An 18,182-nucleotide genomic window follows, 5' to 3' on the forward strand; every position below is an offset into this window, starting at 1 on the left:
TGCGTCATATACTGTACTCCTGAAGGTGTGTTCTTGGACATACCCGAAAACCACGCTCAGGAAGCGCAGGATATGCTAGACTCCCCAACAAGATTAATGTCACACACCGTTACTATAAATAGGTGTCCGTCCAAGGTAGAAGAAATGATTTCCCAGATACCGGAGTCACTTTGGACCAAAGATGGACAAGACACTGGATTGATGGCAAATGTAGCCCCAGTAGTTGTGCAAGTAAAAGATGGTAGGATAGCTCCAAAAATCCCACAATATCCTCTGAAGCCAGAGGTGGAGTTAGGAGTTTACCCTGTAATAGAGCGCTTGCAACAACAGGGCATTCTGGTAAGGACGTCCAGCACTGCAAATAGTCCCATCTTCCCTGTTAAAAAGAGTGGGGGGAGGGGTTACAGATTAGTGCAGGATCTAAGAGGGATCAACAAAATAGTTGAGAGTCAATTCCCCGTAGTGCCTAATCCAGCTGTCATCCTAATGCAAATCCCTCCCACTGCCAAATTTTTCACTGTGATTGACCTCTGCTCCGCTTTCTTCTCGGTACCTCTACACCCTGACAGCCAATACTTATTTGCATTTACATACAGAGGAGTTCAATATACATGGACTCGCTTACCCCAAGGTTTCATAGACAGTCCAAGTATTTTCTCACAAGCTCTGCATGATTGTTTACAGTCTTTCCAACCAGTGAGTGGATCAGTATTGATACAGTACGTGGACGATTTACTACTGTGTTCAGATTCATTGGAAGCGTCCCTGAGAGATACGAAACAGCTCCTGTTTCATCTTTCAGACACAGGACACAAGGTTTCCAAAGACAAGTTACAATTATGCCAGACTCGTGTGAAGTATTTGGGACACTGTCTAACACAAGGACTGAGACACCTTACCGCTGATAGAATTCAAGCAATTCGTGACATGACCCTGCCACAAACCCAGCAACAGATTAGAACGTTTTTAGGAATGTGTGGGTATTGCCGTAACTGGATCCCAGGTTTTTCCATACTAGCCCTACCTTTGCAGGAGATGGTCTCATCAAGTAAACCTGATCGGATCTCGCACACAGACGAATCCGAGATGGCATTTGAAAGACTAAAACAGTGCCTAACACAGGCACCAGCATTAGGTATGCCTGACTATGGGAAACCCTTTGAGCTGTACGGAACAGAGAGTGCTGGGTGCGCAGCAGGTGTATTAACCCAGAAGCATGGTGATGCCAGCAGGCCGGTAGCTTACTACAGCGCCCAGCTTGACACGGTAGCGCGATCCCTCCCCACATGCTTGCGAAGTGTTGCAGCGATAGCATTGCTAGTTACAAAAAGCGAAGATGTAGTGCTAGGACACAACCTCACAATCCATACACCACATGCAGTGTCAGCCTTGCTGAATTCTGCCCAAACCAGGCACGTCTCATCAGCGCGGTTTACAAGATGGGAATTGCCATTGATGGCCCCCGTAAACATCACCATAAGGAGATGCAGCGCATTAAATCCTACAACGTATCTCCCAGGTGTGCCTGGACAGGCACAAAGGGTGGAGAATGAGAGTGATGGTGAAGGAGGATTTAAGACAGAGGATGACACACATGATTGTATGGAATATTTGACCCAAAATTTCACGGCAAGGCCTGACATCAGTGACAACCCACTGGAAGATGTAGATTTTACTGTCTACACTGACGGTAGTTGTCACAGACAGACGGACTCGGGAGACTTGTGTACTGGATACGCAGTCGTAGATGACCAAGGTACCATAGAAGCAGAACCGCTAGGCCCACCTCACTCAGCACAAGTTGCTGAACTGGTTGCCCTAACCAGAGCATGTGAATTGGCTAAGGGCAAGTCAGCCAATATCTACACAGATTCTAGGTACGCATTCGGAGTAGTCCATGATTTTGGAGCCCTATGGCGCCTCAGAAATTTCATGATGGCAGCTGGCACACCCGTAGCGCATGCAGCCCACATCAAAAGACTTCTAACAGCGATACAGGAACCCGACAGAGTGGCTGTTATCAAGTGTAAAGCTCACACATATAGCCAAGACCCGGTATCACTTGGTAACAGCCGAGCAGACGAAGCACCTAAATCAGCAGCTGGTAACCCCATACAAACAGATAGTACACGACTGATGGTATTTAATACTGTAAACACACAGAAATTGTGTGAAATGCAAAATTTGTGTTCCCCACAGGAAAAGGCAGTTTGGAGGTCAAAAGGATATGACCAGGAGTCCTCAGGACTCTGGACAGATGGACATGGTAAACCAGTGGCACCAAGAGCATACCTTCCAAGTCTAGCGGAAGCAGCACATGGGCTGACTCATCTAGGCAAAGAAGGGATGTGCAAGCTAGTAAGAGCTTATTGGTGCGCCCCAGGATTTTCTTCCCATGCGGGTAAGAGAGCGATGACATGCCTCACCTGCTTGAGGAAGAATATCGGAAAGGCAATACCGACAGAGCCATCTCATATCCCTCCAACAGATGGCCCTTTCCAGGTGATACAAATTGATTTCATACAATTGCCACCTTTTAGAAATTTAAAGTATGTTTTGGTCTGTATAGATGTGTTTTCAAATTGGGTTGAAGCATTTCCTGCGGCCACAAATACCGCTGTATTTACTGCAAAGAAAATTGTGCAGGAATTTGTGTGTAGGTACGGTATCCCTAGAATAATTGAAAGTGATAGGGGTACCCACTTTACAGGTGAAGTCTTTCAAACAATGTGTAAGTTGATGGGAATTAATAGTAAGCTGCATACTCCGTATCGCCCCCAGGCGAGTGCGAAGGTGGAAAGAGTAAACAGCACTATTAAAAACAAATTAAGCAAGGTAATGGCTGAAACAGGATTGTTATGGCCTGAAGCTTTGCCAATCGTATTATACAGCATCAGAACCACTCCCAGGTCCCCTCTTAATCTGTCTCCTTTTGAAATTCTGTTTGGTCGACAACCCCATGTTATGATTAACCCCCAGGATGATTTGAAATGTAACAATGAAGTAACCGTAAAGTACTTGGTTAAGATGAGTAAGCAATTGAGGAATCAGAATGATAATCTAAAGTTGGTGATTCCTGATTTGCCAGACAGTAATTGTCATGACATTGAACCTGGGGATTATGTAATGATACGGAATTTTCTACGCTCAGGTTGCCTTATTGACAGATGGGAAGGACCATATCAAGTCTTATTGACCAGCACAACTGCTTTGAAGGTTGCCGAGAGAGAGACTTGGGTCCATTCGTCTCGTTGTAAAAAGGTCACTGACCCAGAGAGGTCCCGTGATAAAGAACAGACGGTAGAGGTTGTATCACTAGAGTGTCTGTTCAGGGAGGATTGAGACGACATCTGAGCGCGGAGAATAACAAGACCGGAAGCTTGTCGAGCCAGATTTCTTTTTACCATTTGTTATTTTCTCCAGTTCCCACCTCCCTCATATTTCCCTTCCCCCTTCTTAGTTTTCTCCTTTTACTCCTCAAAGATGGACTTGCCCCAAGAGACTGTGATTCGGATTTTCCTGTTGACCATGATGTTGACCAGAGCAGTCTGTTTCGGTGAGAGTACCATGGAGGTCGAGAAAGGATCGGGAATGGGTTCTGATGACCAGGATGCAGGCGTAGATTTCCAAGAACAACATAATCTCCGAGTAAAGGCGAGTATCAGAAAACGATCTGGTAGCATTGACAATAGAAGGAATTGTGAAGGATTGTTAGCTGAAGAGAACTGCATCTGTAGGCATTGTGACAACATAGTTGAGGATGGGTGCATAAAGAAATGTCAGTCCAGTTTTAATGTCCACATGGACCGGCATCCATTGAGTGACTATCACTCCTTAGTGGGTAAAGTGTTAAACCAGACAGACTGTTGGGTATGCTCTCAAGTACCTCAAGGCCATAGTAAATCAGGATTAGTACCATTCCCTTTAACTGTAGGAGAGGTACTTGAGCTAAGTGGTGGGAGGCCGGTGGACAAGAGGTTTAATATCTCTAGTCCTCCTAGTTTGAAGCTCCACCAATATCATGTGGATAGGTCCTTAGTGTGCTTTAACATTTCCAATCCCCGAAAGCCGGGAAATTGGGAAGTGTCATGGAGTAATCAAACCATGACATTCTCACATAGAGCCGACAGATTGCCCATAGACACAGAACTTATACGCCAGATAGCCGACCATAGGAAATTCTTTCGGTATAGGTACACCTTAGGAAGTAGGATCATGCGAGTTGGAGAAGTATCACCAGGATACTGTGCACAGATCGTACAAACTGATACGTGTACTAAACAGATGGAAGAATTAGGGGTAGGAGAGTTCACATGGAAAATCTGTAATATGGTTATGTCACACTCCGTCCCATATGTTCTCCCCGATGATGCATACTTCATATGCGGGAGGAAGGCGTATAAGTTGCTTGCCCCAAACTCAGAAGGGTTATGTTATATTGGAAAAGTACTGCCTGAGGTAATGACTGTATCCCACACTAAAATGAAAGATATTCACCGCAGTGCCCAAGCTCCTTATACTCACACTCATTACGAGCACATCGTTAAACGGCACCTGATAGAAAGAACAGAGCATTCAGCCTCTGACCTGATCCATGAATCCACCGGGATTCAATTCCTACTCGCGTTAGATATCACTCGTACCGCTAGAGGAGTGATAAATTATAAATATATATCTGCGCTTGCAAATTTATTAGACAATATCACTGAAATGTATGACGACACATTCAGGTATACGGGGAGAGAGTTACAAGCCTACAAAACAGAACTGGTTCAGCATAGGATGATTCTCAATTACCTCACAGCTGTGACAGGTGGGTATTGTGTTACCCTAGCAACTCAATATGGAATAAAGTGCTGCACGTATATCACAAACAGCACAGAGGACCCAGCCGAGGTCATAGACCAAAAGATGGATGACATTTTACAATTAAAATGGAAGTTCCGAAGGAAACACAATCTCACCCTTGCCGCTGTGGGTAATGAGCTGACCAGTTGGGTGTCATGGTTGAACCCACAAAATTGGTTCTCTGGTTTAGGAGAATGGGCCCAAGGTATTATCATGGATGTAGGGAAATTTCTTTTGTGTATTCTGGGTGTCATCATATTGGTCGGTCTGATATTTAGATGCGTTCGGGTTTTAACGAAGTGTAAACGTAGTGCCCGAGTGATGAGTTTAAGAAGTGAAGATACTGCAATAACAACGACTAATTTGATTTATGACCCAATGATAGAGACAATGTTGTGATGAAAATGTGATTCCACAGTCCGTTTCTTTCACCCGTTTCTCCTTTGTTTTTCTCCAAGGTACAAAGACCCGCTTGGAAGAAGGATTTGAAGACCACATTTATACAAAGATTTTTTTTTTGGACTATGTTGCCGGCCCCCAATATCCCCAGTGACTTTAATGAAAACGCTAGCCCAGAACTTTAGTGATTTAAAATTTTATGGACATTGAAACGGCTTTGCTCGCATTATAGCAAAAGCCCAAAGAGACTACAGTCAACATGTACATCGAGACAAGACATCAGACAAGACCTCAATCGGCAAATGTATATTAAACTCACATAGTTTATGACTGCATTTACCATAATTGCTTCTTATCTTCATTTCTACAACCTTCAGGTAATGACACACATAGTCGATAGGGAATATAGGCACAGATATCAGCACTCACATATCCCCCCATTCATGTATCATCAACTAAAATGTGCTCCCCCATTTTGTTGCAACCAAAAGCCGAAAAGAGCTCGGTAAAGTTTGACAGCCCATCCACAGGCCCGTAATACGGGATAAGAAGGAATTCAAATGTATACTTCGCAATACCTCGAAGCTTGATTTAAAACACGTACGGCACGATGATACATGACCCCTCAAACATGGACTCATACACACATGCTTCTACTATCTCACTAGGTCATACCTTTTTCCCACCTTCTTCTCTTCTCCCTTACCCAATCATAGAAATGTATTATACTTGACATATATTTTTCTCTTTTTGAACTGTTTTAGGAAGTGGCAGTTATTGGTGACTGCCAAAGGGTGGACTGTCAAAGTCAGAAAAATATCACGCTACACGTTGCCATATATTCACCTCATGCGCGTGCCTGCTGCACGTGCACATTCTCTCCCGTGCGTGCGGATATGCGCAGCCGCGTGATGGCGCCTCGGCCATGCGCTCGAGCGCGTGGTATGTGCATTTACGGTAGAGTTTGTGTGCGTCTAGCGGGCGACTCAATCGTTTAATGATAGAACCAAATAGCATGTTTTATAGGTAATGTTCCCTTTAGTAATAACTGTAAGTTTGTTTAATGTGACTTGTTCACGGACTTGGGAATCCCTCTTTGCGTGGTACAAAGGGTCTGATTAAGGTTGAACAGTGGTGTCTGGTACCTAACCGAAGAGTATTTTAATAGCAATAATCCGGTGTTGGTTAGGTAAAGATTAATCGCTCCTGCGTGTAGTTATGGCCATTAGTAGTTTCTGGACATATTCTATATTTGCAGTTCATTATCCATGCGGCGGGAATCCGGAGATTCCCACCCACCTGAGCTGTTTGAAATAGTCACAGCCCACCTGTTCAAATCCACCTATGACCTTTTGTTATAGTGCAGAGAGACATTCCTGTGTCCAATGAACAATAAGGTTGTAGGGCCCTTTGAAGTACACTGTATGTTGTGTATATAAGGGTCACTGTCCCCAGACCGGCCAGTACTCTCTCTTCAACAGTTATCGCTGATAATTGGAGGACTGGATTCCGGTTGCGCCTGCGAGTGTTCCCCGTATGGTATGTTTCTCTGTTGCCACTTTGTTACCCGTGTAATGTTAGCCATTCATTCTTAGTCTATGTATTTGTATTTGCGATTGTTTACTATTGTGTATATTTCTGTCTAGATATCCTGTTAGAATTATATGTTAGCCTGTAGTGTATGACTTGTTAACTGTTTCTCTTTTCGATATAACTAAAAGCTTGTTAGTAAAGGTGTTGGATCCTTAGCACGGTATCGTGTGTTCATTACATTGCAGTGGGTAATAGGAGCGTCACGATCGCTCAAACAGCTTTAGTGTTAACAAGGTTAAGCAGCGTTATATCGCTACAGTGTTTCAGTACAAGGTTTACAGTATAAGAGTATCCTTTCTGTGTGTTACATTCAAGGTTTACTGATTGTCATCTTGTGAGCGTCTGCGCCGCTCGTGATCTCCTCGTGGTCTCGAGCGTCCGCTACGCTGATAGCGTAGCATTACGGTAGTCGCTCGCCTATAGCGTGCTCGACACCACGCATTAAGCTGTGAGCGAGCGTGCCGCATGTGCGTCTCGATCACGGCCTAGCGTATGCTACGCTAAATACGTACCCTTACGGTACCCCATACGCCAATTGCGTACTGTGTCTCTTACCCATTATTGTGAAGGTTATAAGGTAATCAAATCAGCATTATCAGTTAGTTTGTAGTGTATGACTTGTGAACTGTTTACCTTTTTCGATATAACTTAAAAGCTTGTTAGTAAAGTGTGTTGGAACCTTAGCACGTGATCTCCTCGTGGTCTCGAGCTGGCAACGGTTGTCGCCCGCCTATAGCGTGCTCGACACCACACATTAAGCTGTGAGCGAGCGTGCCGCATGTGCGTCTCGATCACGGCCGAGCGTATGCTACGCTAAGTGCGTACCCTTACGGTACCCCATACGCTAATTGCGTACTGAGGGGGTCATTCCGAGTTGTTCGCTCGGTAAAAATCTTCGCATCGCAGCGATTTTCCGCTTAAATCGCATGCGCAATGTCCGCACTGCAACTGCGCCAAGTAAATTTGCTATGCACTTAGGAATTTTACTCACGGCATTTTCATCGTTCTGGCGATCGTAATGTGATTGACAGGAAATGGCTGTTACTGGGCGGAAACAGGCCGTTTTATGGGCGTGTGGGAAAAAACGCTACCGTTTCCGGAAAAAATGCAGGAGTGGCTGGAGAAACGGGGGAGTGTCTGGGCGAACGCTGGGTGTGTTTGTGACGTCAAACCAGGAACGACAAGCAGTGAAATGATCGCAGATGCCGAGTAAGTCTGAAGCTACTCAGAAACTGCTACGAGGTGTGTAATCGCAATATTGCGAATACATCGTTCGCAATTTTAAGATGCTAAGATTCACTCCCAGTAGGCGGCGGCTTAGCATGAGCAAATCTGCTAAAATTCACTTGCGAGCGAACAACTCGGAATGACCCCCTGAGTCTCTTACCCATATAATGAAGGTTATAAGGTAATCAAATTAGCATTATCAATTGAGGGCTCGTCCGTCCTCCACATATCCGCACTAACGAAAACAAACGTTATCTGTCAGCAAGGGCGGGAAGGCAGTATCCCTTCGTATTGGGATACAGTAGTGCTGGCTAGATAAGCGTCTGTTTCGCTACGTTGAAGGAGTGCTGGTGGAATCCGGAACCGGAGGTAAGAACAATACGCTAGTGTCTTTTAAAACTGTTTATTTCTGTTTCTTTTCATTTGTGTATTTTCACATATCACTTTCCTGGTTGCCATTTCACAATTGATAACGTGCTGAGAAAGATTTGTTGCTATTGGTAGTTAAAGAGTAAAGATAATACGTTAAGGAGTAATTTGTAACACACGCACACGGCTTGCCTAAGATACAAGGAAGTTTGGTGTGGTGTTCAGTAGATGATTACAGTTAAAGATCATCTACATTGATATAAACGTGTTAAATTGTATTTCTGTGGATATACCTGGCTGGCGTACACGTGTCTCTAACAAAGGGCGGGACTAGTGTACGCGACGCAAGGGCCGACGCACGGAGCGTATATTACGCAACGGAGCGTCTGGGTACGCCCACATAAAACAAATCACACGATAGTATTGTTTTAATTAGGCGATAAGGAGGCAACGCGATAATAGCGCAAATCGATCTCAGTGTCAAAAATTTTAAGCTAATAGATCCTTCTCTAGTTATAACTCCTCGGGATTAGCCTGCGATACTGAATGAAAGGGATTTCTGCGCAGAAACGAAAGTAAAGAGTACATGAGGTGAAAGAGTGTGTATACATATATATAAGTTTCTAATTTTTGGGGTTGAACCAAAGGAAATCATCGAGTTCTCGTGAAGGTACATACGTGTAAGTGACTGCATGGTGGCTTGGGAGGCATCCCTTGTTAAACATTTAAAAAAAAAGAGCATTAGAGTATAGCGGACCAGGAGGTCTATTGTAGCACAGACCAGGAGGTCCAGGTACAGCAGACTAAGAAGTCCGCTATAGATAAAGAGTAAAAGAGCACAACACCAGAAAGGGTTGGTGCGGTACCCATATAGGCCATTAAGCTCAGGCTGAAGGAATTCGCAGCCACAATTTTCGATTCCACTGGTCGCTCCGCACATAAGATTAGTTGCTTACGTGCAGAACGATTGTACCGCACGTAATTGTGTGCATTAGTTAGTAACTTGACCCAGTACCATTTGCGTACGCTAGAGGGGTCATAAACGCTATTTGTACATTCTAAAGTGATTTGTGTAATTTTTTATTTTAAGGGAGGTTCGCTGGTCCCCCATTTTGTTACAACAAAAAGCCGAAAAGAGCTCTAAAGGTAAAGTTTGACAGCTCATCCACAGACCCGTAATACGGGATAAGAAGGAATTCTAATGTATACTTCGCAATACCTCGAAGCTTAATTTAAAACACGTACGGCACGATGATACATGACCCCTCAAACATGGATTCATACACACATGCTTCTACTATCTCACTAGGTCATACCTTTTTCCCAGCTTCCTCTCTTCTCCCTTACCCAATCATAGAAATGTATTTATACATGACATATATTTTTCTCTTTTTGAACTGTTTTAGGAAGTGGCAGTTATTGATGACTGCCAAAGGGTGGACTGTCAAAGTCAGAAAAATATCATGCTACACGTTGCCATATATTCACCTCATGCGCGTGCCTGCTGCACGTGCACATTCTCTCCCGTGTGTGCGGATACTCGCAGCCGCGTGATGGCGCCTCGGCCATGCGCTCGAGCGCGTGGTATGTGCATTTACGGTAGAGTTTGTGTGCGTCTAGCGGGCGACTCAATCGTTAAATAATAACACCAAATAGTATGTTTTATAGATAATGTTCCCCTTAATAATGACTGTAAGTTTGTTTAATGTAAATGCTCGCTGGACAGAGGAATTCCTCTTTGTATGGTACGAAGGGTCAGACAGGGTTTGAACAGCTGTGTCTGGTACCTAACTAAAGAACATTTTATTAGAAACAATCCGGTGCTGGTTAGGTAAAGATTAATCGCTCCTGCGTATAGATATGGCCATTAGTATTTTCTGGACATTTACTATATTTGCGATTCATTACCCATGCGGCGGGAATCTTCAGATTCCCTCCCACCTGAGCAGTTTGATATAGTCACAGCCCACCTGTTCAAACTAACCTATGACCTTTTGTTATGATACGAGGAGACATTCCTGTGTCCAATGAACAATGAGATTATAGGTCCCTTTGTAGTATACTGTACTCAGTGTATATAAGATCAGCCAGCCTGGGCAGCTCTCTCACTCTCCACAAACGGTTTTCATCTTGACTAACTCGGAGCTGGTACCAGAAAGCTGCGCAGCGATCATTCCCAGTGTGTGTAAGTAATTCTCTGTAATCATCTCGCTCTTTGTTTGTATTGGCCACATTCTCTCTCTCTGTTTAGTATAAGATTGTAACGTTATTGTATATTTCTGTCTAGATAATCTGTTAGAATTATATGTTAGTTTGTAGTGTATGACTTGTGAACTGTTTACCTTTTTCGATATAACTTAAAAGCTTGTTAGTAAAGGTGTTGGAACCTTAGCACGGTATCGTGTGTTCATTACATTGCAGTGGGTAATAGGAGCGTCTCGATCGCTCAAACAGCTTTAGTATTAACAAGGTTAAGCAGCGTTATATCGCTACAGTGTTTCAGTACAAGGTTTACAGTATAAGAGTATCCTTTCTGTGTGTTACATTCAAGGTTTACTGATTGTCATCTTGTGAGCGTCTGCGCCGCTCGTGGTCTCGAGCGTCCGCTACGCTGGTAGCGTAGCATTACGGTAGTCGCCCGCCTATAGCGTGCTCGACACCACGCATTAAGCTGTGAGCGAGCGTGCCGCATGTGCGTCTCGATCACGGCCGAGCGTATGCTACGCTAAGTGCGTACCCTTACGGTACCCCATACGCCAATTGCGTACTGAGTCTCTTACCCATATAATGAAGGTTATAAGGTAATCAAATTAGCATTATCAGTATGTATATGTGTACTGTATGTATGTATATGTGTACTGCATGTAGCATGTATATATGTACTGTATGTATGTATGTATGTACATGTGTACTGTATGTATGTATGTATATGTGCACTGTATGTAGTATGTATATATGTACTGTATGTATGTATATATATATATGTACTGTATGTATGTACTGTATGTAGTATGTGTATGTGTACTGTATGTGTGTGTGTGTATATATATATATATATGTACTGTATATATGTATGAATGTACTGTATGTAGTATGTATATGTGTACTGTATGTAGTATATATATATATATGTACTGTATGTATGTATGTATGTATGTACTGTATGTAGTAGAAACTATGGGTCATGCAGCGAGTATAGTAGGGATGGTGGTAGTGAGATAAAAGGGGGTGGAGAAGGGGGGAGAGAAAGTGCAGCCGGTAAGGGTATTTACATGGGTTCTATTAAGGGTGTTAAGAAAGGTATTGCTAAAGCATTAAATAATAATTATGTGTCATCATTACAGACTATAGAAAATGTTGTACGGAACTTAAGGGAAAATACTTATGTCAGGGCGGTGATTTTAGATGGGAACATTGGGTTGACCAAAGAGAAAAGTAAGGTGGGCAATACTAAGTATGGTGGGGTTGGAGAGGGAGTGAGAAAGACAGTCTGTATCAGTAACTCTACGGATGCACTAATTAACCAGGATGGGAAATCTTTATGAAAACAAACAAATAAAGGAACTGATAAACTAAAATGTATGCTTGCAAACGCAAGAAGTCTAGCAGGTAAAATGGGGGAATTGGAATTGTTAGCATCAAAGGCTGAGTATGACATTATAGGTATTACGGAAACATGGTGGGACTACTCTCACGACTGGGTTGCTGATTTGGAGGGGTATTCTCTTTTTAGGAGGGACAGGGCTAACAAAAGAGGAGGAGGTGTATGTCTTTATGTTAAACCATCACTTAAACCATACTTAAAGGAGGTTATCTATGAGGAGACTGGCGATAATGTGGAGTCACCATGGGTAGAAATCTCAAGTGGGGGAATTGATGCAAAAAAACTAATTATAGGCACGTGCTACAAACAGCCGGATATTAGCATACATGAGGAAGAACAACTATTGCAGCAAATCAAAACGGCTGCGGGATTGGGGGACATCCTTGTCATTGGGGATTTTAATTACCCGGATATAAACTAGTGCAACGATTCATGTGCTAAAGCGAGGGGCAGCAGGTTCTTAAATATGTTTAGCTATCACTACTTGTCTCAATTAGTCGAGGACCCAACTAGGGGTAAAACTACCCTGGATCTAGTAATTACTAATAATGTGGATATTATATCAAACACTAAAGTTGGGGAGACTTTGGGTAACAGTGATCACTATATGATCACATTCAACATCAGTTTCAGGAAACCTAGCTACAGGGGTTCCACCAAAACTTTTAACTTTAGGAAGGCTAATTTCAGTATGCTTAGATGTGCACTTAACGACATAGTGGGAGGTTCTGTTTAATAACAAGAACACTTCGGAAATGTGGGATGTTTTAAAAGGGTTGCTGGATAGCAATGTTCATAACTTTATTCCCATGGGTGGTAAACACAGGAGTATTAAACTCAAACTGATGTGGCTTAACAAGAAGGTTAAGGCAGAAATGGATAAAAAAAAGCAGCTTTCAAAGCATTTAAATCTAATGGAAAGGATGAGTCTTTCAAGTATTACATGGAGTGTAATAAGAAGTGCAAAAAAGCAATAAGAGCAGCTAAAATGGAAAATGAAAAGCAAATCGCTATAGAGAGTAAAACCAATCCTAAAAAGTTTTTTAAATACATAAACGGTAAAAGGTTAAAAAAGGAGAATATAGGTCCATTAAAAGATGAATTAGGAGAATTGATAAATGATGACGAAATAAAAGCGGAAATACTGAACAAATTCTTTTCATCAGTATTCACCAGTGAAGAACTGATGGTGGGAGAAGAGCATAACAATTGTGACAGTAATGATTCATGGTTAGATACTTGTTTAAGCGAAGTAGTCCGGGAGAGACTAAGCAATATTAAGATTAATAAATCATCTGGTCCTGATGGACTTCACCCGAGGGTTCTTATGGAGCTTAGTTCACAACTAGCACGACCCCTATACTTGATTTTCAATAGTTCAATTAGATCAGGAATGGTACCGAAGGATTGGCGTATAGCTGAGGTAGTGCCATTATTTAAAAAGGGATCCAAAAATCTTCCGGGAAACTACAGACCAGTTAGTTTAACATCTATAGTGGGGAAAATATTGGAAGGAATTCTAAGGGACGGCATACAGGAGTATCTAAAGTCCGCTAGGATTATTAGCAAGAACCAGCATGGGTTTGTGAGGGACAGGTCATGTCAGACTAACTTAATTAGCTTCTACGAGGAAGTGAGCAATAATCTTAATCAAGGAAAAGCAGTGGATGTGGTCTTCCTAGATTTTGCAAAGGCCTTCGATACAGTTCCTCACAGGAGACTGATGATCAAATTAAAGGAGCTTGGCCTAGGAAAATCTATTTGCACATGGATAAGCAGCTGGTTGGATAGCAGGGTACAGTGAGTAGTGGTCAACAGCAAGTCCTCAACCTGGTCCCCAGTAGTCAGCGGAATACCACAAGGGTCCGTACTCGGACCACTACTGTTCAACATATTTATCAATGACCTAGAAATAGGCCTGGAAGGCACAGTGTCAATCTTTGCAGATGATACTAAACTGTGTAAGGTAATTAATTCAGAATTGGATGTGGAGTCCTTGCAGAATGATTTATCTAAACTTGAACTCTGGGCGTCTAAATGGAAAATGAGGTTCAATACAGACAAATGCAAGGTTATGCATTTTGGGACTAAAAACAAACTTGCATCCTACATATTAAATGGGGAACGCCTAGGGGAAACAGAGTTGGAAAAAGATTTGGGGGTATTCATTGATAATAGCTTAATAACCATACACAATGTGAAAACGCAGTAAAGAAGGCAAGTAAGGTGCTAGCGTGCATAAAAAGGGGAATTGAGACAAGGGACTCGGATGTAATCATGCCGCTGTATAAGGCACTGGTGCGTCCGCACCTGGAATATTGTGTTCAGTTTTGGGCACCATTGTATAAAAAAGACATCAGTGAACTCGAAAGTGTTCAAAGGCGAGCTACTAAATTGATTAAAGGCCTAGAAGGACTGGACTATAAGGAAAGACTTACTAGGCTGAATATGTATACACTAGAAAAGAGGCGCCTAAGAGGAGATATTATTAATATCTTCAAATATGTAAAGGGACATCACAAAGAGTTATCAGAGGAATTATTTATTAAAAGAACACAGTTTAGGACACGTGGCACTCGCTGTGACTGGAGGAGAGAAAGTTCCGAACACAACGGAGGAAAGGGTTCTTCACTGTTAGGGCAATCAGGATGTGGAATTCCCTGCCAGGGAAGGTGGTAATGACGGACTCTGTAATTGGATTTAAAAAAGGAATGGATAAATTTCTGAATGAAAAAGCTATCCAAGGTTATAATACTTAAAATATCAATGTGGTTAATCCGGGGGTAACATGAGTTATAGTAGCTAACTAGTCATAAAACATTATTCAGTAGGTATGTAGAATCATCACAACTTAATACAGGTTGAACACGATGGGCAATTTGCCTCTATTCAACCTCAAATACTATGTTACTATGTATATGTGTACTGTATGTAGCATGTATATATGTACTGTGTATGTATATGTGTACTGTATGTATGTATATGTGTACTGTATGTAGTATGTATATGTGTACTGTATGTATATGTGTACTGTATGTAGCATGTATATATGTACTGTATGTATGTACGTATATGTGTACTGTATGTATGTATATGTGTACTGTATGTTGTATGTATATATGTACTGTATGTATGCATGTATGTATGTATGTATGTATGTACTGTATGTAGTATGTATATGTGTACTGTATGCATATGTGTAATGTATGTAGTATGTATATGTGTACTGTATGTGGCATGTATATGTGTACTGTATGTGGCATGTATATGTGTACTGTATGTAGTGTGTATATGTGTACTGTATGTATATATGTACTGTATGTAGCATGTATATATGTACTGTATGTATATGTGTACTGTATGTATGTATGTATATGTGTACTGTATGTAGTATGTATATATGTACTGTATGTATATATGTATGTATGTATGTATGTACTGTATGTAGTGTGTATATGTGTACTGTATGTAGTATGTATATGTGTGTACAGTATGTATGTATATATGTACTGTATGTAGTATTTATATGTGTACTGTATAAAGTATGTGTATGTGTACTGTATGTAGTCTGTATATGTGTACTGTATATAGTATGTATATGTGTCTGCCGGTCTGTGTGTGTGTATATATATATATATATATATATATATATGTGTGTACTGTATGTATGTATGTATGTATGTATATGTATATATGTACTGTATGTAGTATGTATATGTGTACTGTATGTAGTGTATATATATATATATATATATATGTGTACTGTATGTATGTATATGTGTACTGTATATATATGTATATATATATATATATATATATATATATGTGTGTACTTTATGTAGTATGTATATGTGTACTGTATATAGTATGTATATGTGTACTGTATGTAGTATGTATATGTGTACTGTATATAGTACTGTATGTATGTATATGTGCACTGTATGTATGTGTATATATATATATATATATATATACACACACACACACACACACACACACACACACACACACACTGTATGTATGTATGTATGTATGTATATGTGTACTGTATGTAGAATGTATATGTGTACTGTGTATGAAGGTCTCTGTATGTATATGTGTACTGTGTATGTATGTATGTATGTATGTACTGTATGTAGTATGTATATGTGTACTGTATGTATGTATGTATGTATATGTGTACTGTATACAGGTCTCTGTATGTATATGTGTACTGTATACAGGTCTCTGTATGTATATGTGTACTGTATGCACAGGTATCTGTATCATACAGAGACCTGTGCATACAGTACACATATACATACTACATACAGTACACATATACATACAGAGACCTGCATACACAGTACACATATACATACAGACTGCATGTATATGTGTACTGTATGCAGGTCTCTGTATGTATATGTGTACTGTATGTAGTATGTATATGTGTACTGTGTATGCAGGTCTCTGTATATATATATATATATATATGTGTACTGTATGTAGTATGTATATGTGTACTGTATGTATGTATATGTGTACTGTATGTAGTATGTATATGTGTACTGTGTATGCAGGTCTCTGTATATATATGTGTACTGTATGTAGTATGTATATGTGTACTGCATGTAGTATGTATATGTGTACTGTGTGTGTCTGTGTAAGTGTATGCAGGTCTCTGTATATATATGTGTACTGTATGTAGTATATATATGTGTACTGTATGTATGTATATGTATACTGTATGTAGTATGTATATGTGTACTGTATGCAGGTCTCTGTATATATATATGTGTACTGTATGTAGTATGTATATGTGTACTGTGTATGCAGGTATCTGTATATATATATATATATATATATATATATATATATGTGTGTGTACTGTATGTAGTATGTATATGTGTACTGTATGTATGTATGTATGTATGTATATATATATATATATGTACTGTATGTAGTATGTATATGTGTACTGTATGCAGGTCTCTGTATGTATATGTGTACTGTATGTAGTATGTATATGTGTACTGTATGTATATGTGCACTGTATGTAGTATGTATATGTGTACTGTATGCAGGTCTCTGTATGTATATGTGTACTGTATGTATATGTGTACTGTGTATGCAGGTCTCTGTGTGTATATATATATATATATATATATGTGTGTGTGTGTGTACTGTATGTAGTATGTATATGTGTACTGTATGTATGTATATATATGTGTACTGTATGTAGTATATATATATGTGTACTGTGTATGCAGGTCTCTGTATATATATATATATATATATATATATATATGTGTGTACTGTATGTAGTATGTATATGTGTACTGTATGTATGTATTTATATGTGTACTGTATGTAGTATGTATATGTGTACTGTGTATGCAGGTCTCTGTATATATATGTGTATTGTATGTAGTATGTATATGTGTACTGTATGTATGTGTACTGTATGTAGTATGCAGGGCCGGCGCTACCACTAGGCAGCTTTAGGCAGCTGCCTATGGGCGCCGGCACTTGAAGGGCGGTGCTGAGTAAAACAACATAAAAAATATATATATGTAAGGCCACCGCTCTCTGCTCACCACTCCTTCACTGCTGCGTCGTTCACTCCCCCTCCCTTCTGTTACCCGCCCCGATGACCGGGGGCGGCACCTTCACCCAGGGAGGAAAGGACTTCTTCCACTAACGGCAGATCCGTCACCCCTCGCTGCGGGTGGGTGGGTCCCTGGGACGCGCTCCACAGCAGCCCGGCTGGATTGGACTGTATGGAGGGACTGGATGTTTCCGCAGCGATGGGGGAGTGGTTCCCAGTGTTCCCGTGGCTGGTGCGCAGTGGGGCTTGGAGAGGACGCGAGGCCGGGCGCTCGGCTCCTGCGGGGGTAAATGGCATCCTGCTCAGTGTCCCCGTGTCTGGTAGGCAGCCGGGGGAACGTGGGTCCTGATGCTCAGTGCTCGGCTTCGGCGGGGGAGAGTTGCAGCTGGCTGTGTGCTCAGTGTCCCTGTGGCTGGGGGGGAGGGAGAGGAGACGCTCATCGCTCTGGTGGGTGTAACTGGCAGGTGTGCTTATTGTTCCCGTGGTGGTGATGGCGGGTATCTGTGTGCTCTGTGTCCCAGTACTGCCGAATCTGCCATCTACCCTTACCCC

This window comes from Pseudophryne corroboree, chromosome 11 (assembly GCF_028390025.1).
Source record: "Pseudophryne corroboree isolate aPseCor3 chromosome 11, aPseCor3.hap2, whole genome shotgun sequence".
Taxonomy (NCBI): domain Eukaryota; kingdom Metazoa; phylum Chordata; class Amphibia; order Anura; family Myobatrachidae; genus Pseudophryne; species Pseudophryne corroboree.